General features: G+C 35.2%; 1 long non-coding RNA gene and 1 pseudogene across 2 annotated transcripts; both read right to left on the bottom strand.

The window, feature by feature from the left end:
* Window positions 1–1,267: 1,267 nt before the first annotated feature.
* On the bottom strand, window positions 1,268–6,512 carry LOC135156014 (uncharacterized). 2 transcript variants are annotated; one of them, XR_010295154.1, is made up of 5 exons: window positions 6,135–6,512; window positions 5,374–5,563; window positions 4,605–4,722; window positions 3,240–3,356; window positions 1,268–1,598 (listed from the first exon to the last, which is right to left on the bottom strand). It is a non-coding gene; the product is annotated as an uncharacterized LOC135156014 (long non-coding RNA). The 2 variants fall into 2 exon arrangements; XR_010295155.1 differs by lacking the exon at window positions 4,605–4,722.
* A 4,565-nt stretch (window positions 6,513–11,077) lies between these two features.
* Window positions 11,078–12,281, bottom strand: LOC135156015 (uncharacterized; annotated as a pseudogene).
* Window positions 12,282–13,033: the final 752 nt, after the last annotated feature.

Here is a 13,033-nt window from a genome sequence, read left to right as displayed (position 1 = left end):
ATTTATTGTTACACTGCAATGCTCACAGTCATGTAGCCCCTACACATTGTAACCTCGTGTGTCTAAATTTTTTACTGACGTTAGGTCCTCTCCTCTCGATATTATAAAATAAAACCCTGATATTATAAAACAAAAATACATAGGGTGGGAGGGGAGGGAAACTTGTTTCCTCGATGGGATTTCAAACTGCAATGGCTTCCCAGGTCAAAAAAACAGTTAAGGACCAGTTCATCCAACTGGTACTGGTACCAGTTGATTCCAGTAAGCGAACTGGAAATGTGAAATGGAAATTGGAATCAACTGGAATCCAGTTGATTCCAATACTGGAATCAATTGGAATCCAGTTGATTCCAGTTGACAAATTGTAACTGGTACCAGTTTGAAATACCAGTTGGCAACTGGTCATAACTGGTACCAGTTGACAACTGGTCCTAACTGGTACCAGTTAGCAACTGGTACCAGTTGGCAACTGGTCCTAACTGGTACCAGTTGACAACTGGTCCTAACTGGTACCAGTTGACAACTGGTCCTAACTGGTACCAGTTGGCAACTGGTCCCAACTGGTACCAGTTGGCAACTGGTTCTAACTGGCACCAGTAGGAATACCCATTGTCAACTGGTACCAGTTAGGACCAGTTGGAAACATGATTGTCAACTGGTGCCAGTTAGAACCAGTTGGAAACAACTGGTGCCAGTTAGAACCAGTTGGAAACACCAGTTGTCAACTGGTGCCAGTTAGGACAAGTTAAAAACATAAATTGTCAAGTGGTTGAGGGATTGATTTACTAGAGCAAGTTAAAAACAACCAGTTACAACAAAGCAGTTACAAACAACCCTGCAATCTACCGTATAGCATAAACAAAAATGAATCATATGGATAAGTACAACCCTGATCTTTCACTCTTCTTGCATAATCACTCTTTCGTTTTTCCTTGCACACACATTAGAATATTGGTACCAACACCCCCCCCCCCCCCGCCTGTTATTTGAATTAAATATCTTTACATTGAATGTCCACTCCTGTTATAACAATGTGCATTGACAAGTGAAATAATTATTCTTGCACATAGGACTGATGATATGAATCAAGGAAAATTTGTCGCATGGTATTGAAACCTGTTACTTTCCACATGCACAATATAACAGGATTGGACTGTTAACTTGCTCTAGTAAATCAATCCCTCAGTCTCTTTAAATCTGTACAAAAATAACATCAGAGAATGACAAAAGTCACAAAAAACATATCTGTATGGTATTAACACTAGGAATTTAATGAAAGAAAATTATGTTACAAACTGTAACATGCTGTGTATAATTCTTGTATTATGTGTCAACAAAGATCATTAACTTACACAGTAAATATGTAATCAATCCAATTTTTACAAGCTAGCTTGGGGACAAAATTTGAATATAATGCATCTAAGCATTTACCTTCAATAAATAATATGTACTATTTTTAAAGGAATGATAAAGGAGTCTTTTTTTAATTATTATTTATTGAGATCTTGGGGCCCTCCCTGGCTCTGAAGTGTAATCGTGAGACAGGTACCTTCCTTTCCTGTAGTGGCACTTGATCTTTGCTGGTAGATGCGATGTATCTGAAGATTAGAAAACAAACCAATGGAATGAAAAATAATAAGTACAGTGAATACCGTAATACAAAATTTCAGTGGTGTAAAATTATATCTGCACATAAAGAAAATACATGGGATAGTGAAACTTCTTCCAAGTTCCATATTTCAATGATTCAATTATAAATAATAGACAGCACATCATCATATTTATTACAACATGTATAGTAAGTTCACATGGTCTTGGGAATACTTCTGAAATTGACATCGCAGAGATGAAATTGCCTCGACCTTATACCTATACATTTATCTAGGAGTCTATGTTGCTCGTTATCTGCTAACATCTGATGGGTATTTCATGATTGTCAGTGCCGACTATTTCAGTAAAATCATTGCTTTTGATTGGCTGAGAAGCACTGGCCTCTGACTGTTACTATGGTAACTGTCGGAAAAAGACAACTTGTTAATGCTGACAACTAAAAAAAAACAGTTCCCAAAACATGTTTAAAAACGCAAGACAAAGCAAAACAAAAAATTGAAATATAAAATTTTATCCGAGGATTAAATGGATGGTCTGGGCCGAAAATATTTACATCTAAATAATAAGAGTAAAATTCACAGAGCAAAATGATGAAAATTTCATCAAAATAGGATTAACAAGAAGTTATTGAATTTTAAAGTTTATCAATATTTTGTGAAAACAGTTGTATGCACTTCGTCATGAATATTCATTAGGTGGGCTGATGTCACATCTCCACTTTCCTTTTTTTATGTTAGATGAAATCATAAATGTTTGATTTTTTCATACATGTGTAAATTATGCATCTCCATTGTAATGAAATAAGTTGCGTCAATAACTAATGCACCTAATCAGTTGTCAATCCAATTGTCAATAGTTCTTGGTTAAAAATACTTTAATAAACCTAATCTCATATAATAGAATACAAAAGGGCAATTGGGGATATGACATCATCAGCCAACCTAATGAATATTCATGAAGACATGCCTAAAACTATTTCATCGGAATAATGCAAATCTTTAAAATTCAAAACCTTAATTAGTTATCCGATTTTTATCAAGTTTTCAGCATTTTGCTCTGTGAATTTTACTCTATTTATTGAGATATGTTTCCAGCCTGGACCATCCCTTTAATTCTACTTCTACGGTACCCCAACACATACTGGTAAGTCAGAGGTAAAAAACAATTAGAACCAATTTAATTTCAAAGATAAAAAAATTACCTCAGCCTCCAGATTTAAGAAAAAATTCAGGAAATGTTATTTTAGTTCAGACTAATTGTGCACGTTTCATTTCGGAGGTCAATCTGAAATTATACTTCCAGTTCCAAATTCACGCCATTTGGTTATGCAAAAGCATGAATTAAAATTGATGGGCATGGGCCCATGTCACTGGCTAGCCTAGAGGACTCCATGAAGATAATTTTATCATTTTTACATTGTATTTTCATCACGCAGCCTAGTCAAGCCTCCTATAAGGTTGCTCGTACAACTGTGTAAACAAAGATAGATTTCCCTCGGAAATCCACCTTTCCCATAATGATTTTTGGGCAAACATTTAATTTTTACATTTTGTAAGCCTTGATACTCTAAATGTGTACAAAGGCTTTAAGAATTATTTGTAAAATGTACAAATTAGAAATTTTCTTACAAAAAGGATCACTTGCTTGCAGATCTTGTTGTCCTCACTGCCTCTGAAGGGTTCACTGCGACAGGTACATTCCTTTCCTGTACTGGCACACGTTCTTTGCTGGTAGATGCGATGTATCTGAATAATTTTTTTTTAAACAATGGAGAGAAAAATAATCAGTACAGTGAACAACAGTGAATAACAAATACGTCTATATTACAGTGAATAGCAATACATGTCTACACCTAAGGCGGACAAGGGTTACTACAGAGTGTTGTAAAATTCCATTTGCACTTTAAGAAAAATACATGGGATTGTGAATCAATTTTTACATTGTATTTTCAACACGGAGCCTAGACAAGCCTCCTACACTGTAAAAAAAAATCTTTGAATCAGTAGTTAACACTTAATGTATTTAAGTAGAATTTACAATTTGTAATTATTTTTCGTTGTTTTTAAGTAGTTTCAACTTGTCTTTTAATTTACTTGATTTACTTGATTTATTTGGGTTCAATATACATTTAAGAAAATTCACGTATTGATAGCTTGCTTTGATTGAGTAAATCTAACTCAATTAGGCAAAGATGATTGTTACTTATAAAATCATGTTGAATGTACTTATATTTTTCAATTAACGCCATATTTAAATAATGCATGAATATTCATTAGAGCAAGTAAATGTTTTTTTTTTTTAAATAACTGTCATATCTATTTGTGTTTGAAATTGTTTTGGATAAGGGTGTGCTAACTATTGTATTCTTTTGTTGAATCAATGAAAAGGCAATATTAAATAGTCATTTAGCAGAAAATTATTCTCACTGTTTTATTTGTAAGAATGAAACGATCGCGTATAAATATAAATGTCAGTACCTATACATGTACAGGTAAGTGACAATTCACAAAGTCTAATATTTGGATAAAACATGTCTAAAATGAAAATGATGCCACCAAAAGTGGGACGGTGGGGGAGCGGACTTTCGAATCACGAAAGTCCACTCCCCCATTTGATATTTTGAAAATATTTTGTTGATTGTTTTACTTAATTGAATTAAGTTATTGTAACTTAATTTTCTTGAGTAAAATGGAAGCAAAGAAAATAAGTAAATTTTACTTAAAACTGCCAAAGTCATAAATACTTGAAAAAATTAAGGCAATTTTTTGCCACAATTTTATTAAGTAATTTCTACTAATTTTTTTTTACAGTGTATAAGGTTGCTCGTACAACTGTGTAAACAAAGATAGTTTTCCCTCGGAAATCCACCTTTCCCATAAAGATTTTTGGGCAAACATCTAATTTTTACATTTTGTAAGCCTTGATACTCTAAATGTGTACAAAGGCTTAAAAAAAAAATAATTGTGAAATGTACAAATTGGAAATTTTCTTACAAAAAGGATCAATTGCTTGCAGATCTTGTTGTCCTCACTGCCTCTGAAGAGTTCACGTGCGACAGGTACATTCCTTTCCTGTACTGGCACACGTTCTTTGCTGGTTGATGCGATGTATCTGAAGATTTTTTTTTTAAACAATGGAGAGAAAAATAATCAGTACAGTGAACAACAAATAGTCTATATTACAGTGAATAGCAATACATGTCTACACCTAAGGCAGGCAAGGGTTACTATAGAGTGTTGTAAAATTCCATTTGCACATTAAGAAAAATACATGGGATTGTGAATCAATGATTCAAGTATAATGATAAACAGCACATCATCATATTTATTAAAAAATGAGTAAGTTCACTTGGTCTTGGGAATACTTCTGAAATCGATGTCGCAGAGATCCGTCCTTCATGTTTATAATTCCATGGAGCTCAAAAAACGGCTCTCCTTATGTTTTTGAGGAGCTCAATCGAGCTCCTCAGAATTTCCTTTCCTAGACACACTCAATTTTATAAAATGCTAAATTGTCGTAGATTTTTATCAAAATTGTAAATGCAACATCTGTGTAGCTATTAATTAATCTGTGGTGAAACTAGGCTTGGGTCATTATGTACAAAAATATCGCGCACCTCCAAAAAAAATTATTAGGCCTAAAAAAAGTGCTAGAATTTCATATTTTACATCTTTAAAACCATGAAATCACCATCTCTTTTCCATAATTCTCATAATAGAAGATACACAAAGACCCCAAAAGAAAACTTGACATCTGAATTACCTAACTTACAGCCTCCTCGCATGGAGGGCAGCAACGAAGTATTCGGATCTCCACTCCTGGCGGTTCTGAGCTGGGCCTTCTTCTGGAAACTAGTACCGGTACCCCAGCGGCCCCCCAGGTCATGTTCACTGACTTCATCTCCTCCTCGAGGCTCAGTATGACTCCAGGTGGTTTTGGGTCTCCCTCTCTCCTGAAATACACACAGTCAAAAAGTGATAAACAGCTATTCATGAAAAAAATCTGACTCTTAAAATGGTGGAAAAAATAATGAATTTCGATTTTCGGCATTTCATGTGATTCTCATCAAAATCCTCAAATCGTGTGTAAAGTGATTGGTGCGCAGACACGAGGCACTGGCCACTGCCACTATCATAATGTTAAATCTGAAATTGAAAATCATAACTGGCCGAGTCTCAGATTTTTTCCAAGAAAATCGGTTTCACATTCGATCACATATCTCTCTCATTTTCTAAATAGATTTTGCATACTTACTTATAACAATATATGGAACATTATCAACTGAAAGATTTTGTGAAATAAAAATAAGTTCATGTTAAATCTTAACACAAATCATAAGGTCAATATGATGTATGTGCGCAGACTTGCACCGGCATGGCAGCCACACATCCACGCCCCTCGGCGGCCGGCAGCGCTGAGGAGCAGTAACAGGATGTCCTGACGAACTCTAACGTTACAGCTAGCTGCGAGCCGCGCCATTTAACAAACTACGAAAAGAAAATCATAGAAAATTGTTAACTTACTTGTAGAGCCTACTGCGAATGTCTTAGCTTTCAAGTCATTGTCCAAATCTGGTCCGTGTGATTTCAGTGGTTGAATTATTATTAAAACGGCCTTCTTTACCCTTCTTCGTCGCACTCGATAAGAGTGCAGTGCAAATTAACGGTTGGTTGGTTGGTGTTGGACAACGAACGTAGAGGGCAGCAACACACAAGCGTGTTGCTCTAAGGAAGGTCAACTCCGCTGGAATTTTGTGACCACTTTAAAAAATAAGGTGGGGTTTTGGGAAATTTGTCGAGTTGATTTTTTTTCATTTGTTAATTTCAAATATTTTTTAATGAACAATTATTAGATCGGTTATTCTGGGTATAAATATTAAAAATATTACTTACATTTTTAAAGAAAATATTTAGCTTAAATAATCATGATTTTGACATTTTTCCTCATTTTGGAATATTAAGCCTGTTACGAGGATACCTCATATCTCTTATTTTCTTCTGCTGAATTTCGCTGCACCACTAATAAATGCATAGACAACCACCGTAATAATCGAGGTCATTTTTCTGGCCTGGGTGCGCCGAGTCTGGGCCGGTCGCGCAGCTAGCTAGTGACGTTGATGATGCGCTGGGGCTTCAGGCGACTCGTCATATATCTAGCAACTTAGACAATGACGTCTAATTTGCCTGGCCTGATTTGAAGTGTAATGGCTTCAGGGCTGATGTTTATCAACGATGATTGCTCAAGGTTAGATTTCAAATTTTAAATGTCATTTGACTTTTAAGTCTATAAATCTGAAATAAAGGCGCTGTATCCCCGAAATCCGGGTCTAAATTTCAACTCTGAGTCCGAGACCATGGCATGGACGGCGAAAAAACAACCCATGCATATCGGATGCATTCATGCATTGCATTGGCTGCGCGCTGCGCTGCAGCTGCACTGTGATGATGGGTTCAGCGAAGAGCTCAGAGAAAATAAGGTGGTTATATTCAATCCCGAAATGCTTTGCGAGTGGTCACAAAATCGTCTCGACGCAAATCACCTAATACAGCCGTCTGGTGAAATCGCTGATAACAACAATCACCGATTTGGTAATGATTTTAGTTTCCTGAAACTTATATTTGTAAAGTTTTAAATATCAAAGTATGTTTTTATATGTATGTATATTCCTCAACGACTAGTCTGACCTGTCATATAGCGAGGTGCAATATAATTATGATTAGTTACCACCACCATTAAATGTGCGTTTTTGTACTTCATAGTATGCAAACTTATATAAGAAGCTAGGTCGAAGCTCAATTTTAGTAGTCTAAGAATTATCACTAATCATCAGAACAAAAGGATGAGAGAGAGAGAGAAAGAGATGGAGATAGATCAGTGGAATATTCTTATTCGAATCTCTTTGTTTTTTTCACGTAATTCAGGATGACTTTATAATCTGCATTTCTTCCCAATAATGTTGCCAGATCTGATATTGGCTTGTTTAATTTCAGGCTTCTTTGCATAATTCTTCTTTCTCTTTCATATTTCTTACATTGTAGTAAAAAATGTTCTATTGTCTCAGGAACCTGACAATGGGAACATAGACCATTTTCATGTTGATTAAATTTATACAGATAATAATTCAATTTACATTTTCCGAGTCTTAAACGGTGTATCATAGTCTCTTCAAACCGAATGAGACCTTGATAACTAATTGTATCTGCCACGTTGGGTTGGATGCTAAATAAATGTCTTCCTTTAGATGAGGATACCCATTGAGCCTGCCATATTTCTTTATAAATCAAAGACATGTGGGTTTTCCATTCCTCTTTGATATATGGAATGTTTAATTCAACTTGTTCTTTTGATGTTCCTTTTTTTGCTAAAAGGTCTGCCACATCGTTCCCGTGAATACGACAATGGGATGGTATCCATTCAAAATTGACATAAATATCTGATAATTGTAAAACTTTGATTTTATACAAGATATCGACAATAAGATTGTTTTGTATACGATTGCTTTCAAGTGCTTGAAGAGCAGACAACGAATCTGTAAAAATTACCACGGACATACCTCTGTTATCTCCTAGCCAATCAAGTGCCATTACTATTGCTGTTAATTCGGCTCTCATTATACTTACAGAATTTAATCTATAGAATCTTTTAATATCCAGTTCTGGTATATAAAAAGCAGAGCCGGTTCTCTTGTCTTCTTGTTTTGATCCATCAGTGTAGATATTTAAGTAACCTTTCCATCTTGTATGTATCCTTTCTGAGACACAGTTTTTCATATCTTGTACTAAGTTACGTTGTTTATTGATAATCTTATGGATATAGTAAGATATACTAGGTATTTCATATGACCAAAAAGGTTCTCGTAATATTCTTTGGCTTAGTTGTTCAATTTGGATCTCTTCATTTGGCTTACATGCTCTGACTACAAAGGGTCCACGACCTGATTTCCAAGTAAATTTATCAGTATACCAGGAAGGTTCAATAATTTCTAAAGTAGGATGATGACTATCTCTGTTTGTTAAAAGATAAAACATGTATTTGTCAACAGACAGTTCTCTTCTTAGTTGTAAAGGTCTTTCACCACATTCTACCTGTAGTGCTTCAAGGGCAGGGTTATATATTGCACCAGTTATTATTTTCAGTGTCTGATATTGGATTGAATCTAATTCTTGTTTTAGCGAAAGGCTAGCCGAGTCGTATAACTCACATCCGTAGTCTAATATTGATCTAATACGTCCTTTGTATATTATATAAAGAATTGTTTTATTATTTCCCCAACTTGTTCCTGCTATACACCGTAACAAATTGATTATTTTTGAACATCTGAGTTTTATATAATCGATGTGCTTTTTCCAGGTGAGTTTCACATCAAACCAAATACCCAGAAACTTATATTCTTTGTATTGTGGTATAGAGTTATCTTTAACCTTAATATTTACCTCTATATGCTGCCTATTGGTAAAAATCATAACAGCAGACTTTTGAGGAGAAATAATCATACTTCAGGTTGAGCACCACTGTTCAATTTCTTTTATAGCTTTCTGCATTTTCTTTTGTAAAAAGTCAAGATTTCTGCCTGAGCACCATACGGCAATATCATCGGCATACATAGATATTTTAACAGATTTTTCTATCAGTTTTAGATCATTCAACATTAAATTTAACAAAATTGGACTAATAACACTACCTTGGGGCGTTCCATTTTCCAGAACAAATTGTGAAGATAACTGGCCATTAATTTTTACCTTGCAATATCGATCTTGTAAAAATGAATTAATCCACTGTAACATTTTTCCTTTTATACCAGCTTGATGACATTTAAATACTATTCCCTTTCTCCATAAAAGGTCGTATGCCTTTTCAAGGTCAATGAAAATAACTAGGACATACTCCTTGTTAGCTAATCCTTTCTGTATGTCCGTTTCTAATCTAAGGAGCTGATCTAAAGAACTTCTATTTTTTCTAAATCCTGCCTGTGTTGGTGTCAGGATACTGCATCGCTCTATACAAGTCCATACAAGTCTATTTTTAACCATTCTTTCCATCAGTTTGGAGAAAGTTGATGTCAAGGAAATAGGTCGATATGAAGAAGGGTTTGTTGGGTCTTTACCTGGTTTAAGTACAGGGATCTGGGTAGAATAATGCCAATCTGAGGGTAGAATTGAGGAATTCCAAATATTGTTTACTAAAGCTAATATGAACTGAAGAGCTATTTTCGGTAGGTGTTGTATCATAATTGATTTGATTCCATCTGTTCCTGCTGCAGAATTTTTCATTTCTTTAACAGCGCTTGTTAATTCATCATATGTAAATTCATCATCAAGAGGTGATTCAGAGGAGCAGCTTTCTTTGATCGTATTTTGTATTAAATTTTCAAATGAATTTCTTCTAATAATCTCGTCATTGTCTAATCGATTGTCTATCGTTTTAAAAGCCTTAGCAACCAATTCTGCCTTTTCTTGAGCATTAGCTACTGGTGTATTGTTTTCTGTTAATAAATTGGGAAATATATGTTTTGAGACAGAACCATTTTGTAGTCCTTTTACCATTTCCCATACTTTTCCTAAGTTGGATGTTCTCTTCAAAGACTGACAGTAATTTAACCAGTATTCCTTTTGTGTTCGTCTCTTTATTTTTTGGGCATATGCTTTCTTTTTCCTATACATTTCCAAGTCCTCCTTTCTAAAATGTCTATTTAATCGATTTCAATATTTATTTCTTTCTTTAATTGCTTCTTGGTATTCTAGTGTCCACCAAGGAACTGGGTTTTTGGCTTTTCGATTTCGGCCTGCTTTGCGAAGGGTTTCTTCTGCCACTTCGTTAATTATCTGCAAAATCAAATTGTATTTATCTTGAATATTCAGATCGTGTGAAAATTGTAATATCTTTATTTTACTAAATTTATGTTTCATTTTTTCCCGATATATTTCCCAGTTTACATGCTTGAAGGACCAATTCTTTTCATGATGATTGATATTATGATCTACATATTCTATTTCGTGCAGTGAGCACTTGATGACATTGTGATCACTCCCGAAATTTCCTAGCACGTTCCATTTTAGTTTGCTGGCAATTTCCTTCGAAGCAATTGTTAAGTCTAGGCAAGACCTTGTCCCTGTATGGATGTCCATTCTTGTAGGTGTCCCATCATTCAATACTACTAAATCATGTTTTGTTATAAAGTTTTCAACTAATGTCCCATTACTATCTCGCTTTATGCTACCCCACAGAGGGTTGTGTGAATTGAAATCACCTGTAATTATTATGTTTTTTGAACAATTTTCAATCAAATCTTCTAAATCGCGCAATTCTATCTTTTGACAGGGATTATAATAATTGATTAATGAAATGACCTTGTCATAAGTGAAAATGTCAATTCTTTGATATTCCTTGATTTGAGGGAAATTAACTTCTTTGAAAGTAACTGTTTTATGCACATATATTGCAATTCCTCCTCTTCCTCCTTGGCCTCTATTTTTTATTACTGGGATGAAATCTGGAATTGCTAATATATTGAAATCAGTGAACCACGTTTCTTGTAAACATATCAAGGCAGGGAGTGAGTTTAATTCTACACTTTCTATTAGCTCTTTGTAAAAGTCTGGACCGTGGGCATTCATGCTTTGGGCATTCCATTGTAAAATATTGAAAGTCCGAGCGTTGATAGTCTTTGAGCTGTCTTTATTACTGAAGACGATCGTGGATCATCTCTGGAGACACCTCGTTGATGTCTAAGCATCGCTTGGCTGCATCAACCACTAATCTAATTCTGTTTGAATGTGAAGTTTCTTTGTCAAGGTTATTTACAATAAAAGTGATGAAAGCCAAAAAGTCGACTCTAGCATTTTCTGTGGATGCGGGAATTACAGGCCCAGATTCTTCTGCTTCATTAGGCCTATGATTAGAAGTAAATTCTTGCGCATCTGTCTGAACAGACTTTTCCGCCGTTTCTGTTTGTGTGGATATGGTCGCCGTTTTTATGGTCGACCTCTTTACCGTAATTGGTATTTGTTCTACGTCAGCTTCCGAAGTATTCGGTTGATCAGGGATTTTCTTTCTTTTGGGGGGTTTGATTATATTCTTGTTTGATGAATCACGATCTTTTGAATGATTTTCTTCTCTTTTTTCTTGATGGTATATTTTTGTTGCTTGAGCATAAGTTAAATTATTTTGCAAGCTGACATGTTGAATATTTTTTGCTTCCTTATAATAGGTACATCCTTGATAGGCCGCTGAATGATTAAGGTTACATCTCAAGCATTTTGGGTGATCTTTATTGGGGCACATTTCAAAAGTGTGGGCCTCACCACATCTTAAATGACCCTTGCAATTCTTTTGGATGTGCCCAAATTGCTGGCATTTGTGGCATCTTGTTACAGTAGGGACAAACTCATCAACTACATATTTTTGGTATAGAAAGGAGACATGGTGTGGAAGATTTGGCCCTTTGAATACTAGTAGAACAGAAGGGGTTAGTGATAATTCACCGTTTATTCTTTTATTGAATCTCTTTACATACGTCACACCTTGTTCTTTCAGGAGCTCATTTAGTTCTTCCTCCGTGATTAGGGTATCTACTTTATGAATAACACCGCGGATTTGAGTTATGGGCAGATATATTGTGCAACCTTTACAGGGGTGTGAATTAGTTCAGTCATTTCTAAAATCTTTTTCATCTGTGTTTCATCAATACAAGTAACTTTCAGGCTTCCCTTTTCTTTTGTAATTTTACTCACCTCTCCATACTTCGAGGTAATTTCTTTAATGAGTCTTGCTGGGCTTATTTTGCTTATGCATGATTTCTCACCAACATCTCTTATTTCTACTATCATAGATTTTTTCTCATTTCTGATATTCTGTTCCTTACCTTTTTTACGATTTGAACACGACCCTTCTTTGTTTTCGAAACTTCCTTTCCTAACTCTTTTGTCATCTTCATTTATAGTTCTTGTACTTGCCTTTCTCTTTTTTCTCTCCACTTTTCGCCACTCCATTTCACTCTCAACTTCTGTAGAACTCTCTCTATCATTTGTTTTATTGAGATGAGATTGGAATATACCTTGTTTTCTATTACTGCTCGGGGTATTCGTTACCTTACCAATTGCGGCTTGGTAATACGCTTCTTCTCCAGAAGAAATATCTGTCTCTTCCGTTTCCATTACCTCTGTTTGGATAGTTTGAATATTATTAGCAGTACCGTTAACATTGGGTTTTGTTAGTATGCTGGTTAGTTTACTGTAAATGTGCTTTTGAATTTCGCTGACAGGCTTACCAATCCGCTGTCCGAATCGAAAGAGTTGGTTCATAAGCTTCTCAGACGACTTTCTCTTTTGCTGAACTAAGATTCGTATATTCCAAATTCATATATATCCACAGATAATATAGCTCAGATCAGTGCAGCTTTGTTGACTCCAGCCTAGCACCGTTG

This window comes from Lytechinus pictus, chromosome 11, assembly GCF_037042905.1.
Source record: "Lytechinus pictus isolate F3 Inbred chromosome 11, Lp3.0, whole genome shotgun sequence".
NCBI lineage: Eukaryota > Metazoa > Echinodermata > Echinoidea > Temnopleuroida > Toxopneustidae > Lytechinus > Lytechinus pictus.
Note: the sequence above shows the minus strand (reverse complement) of the source record. Positions and strands in the feature narration are given on the sequence as shown.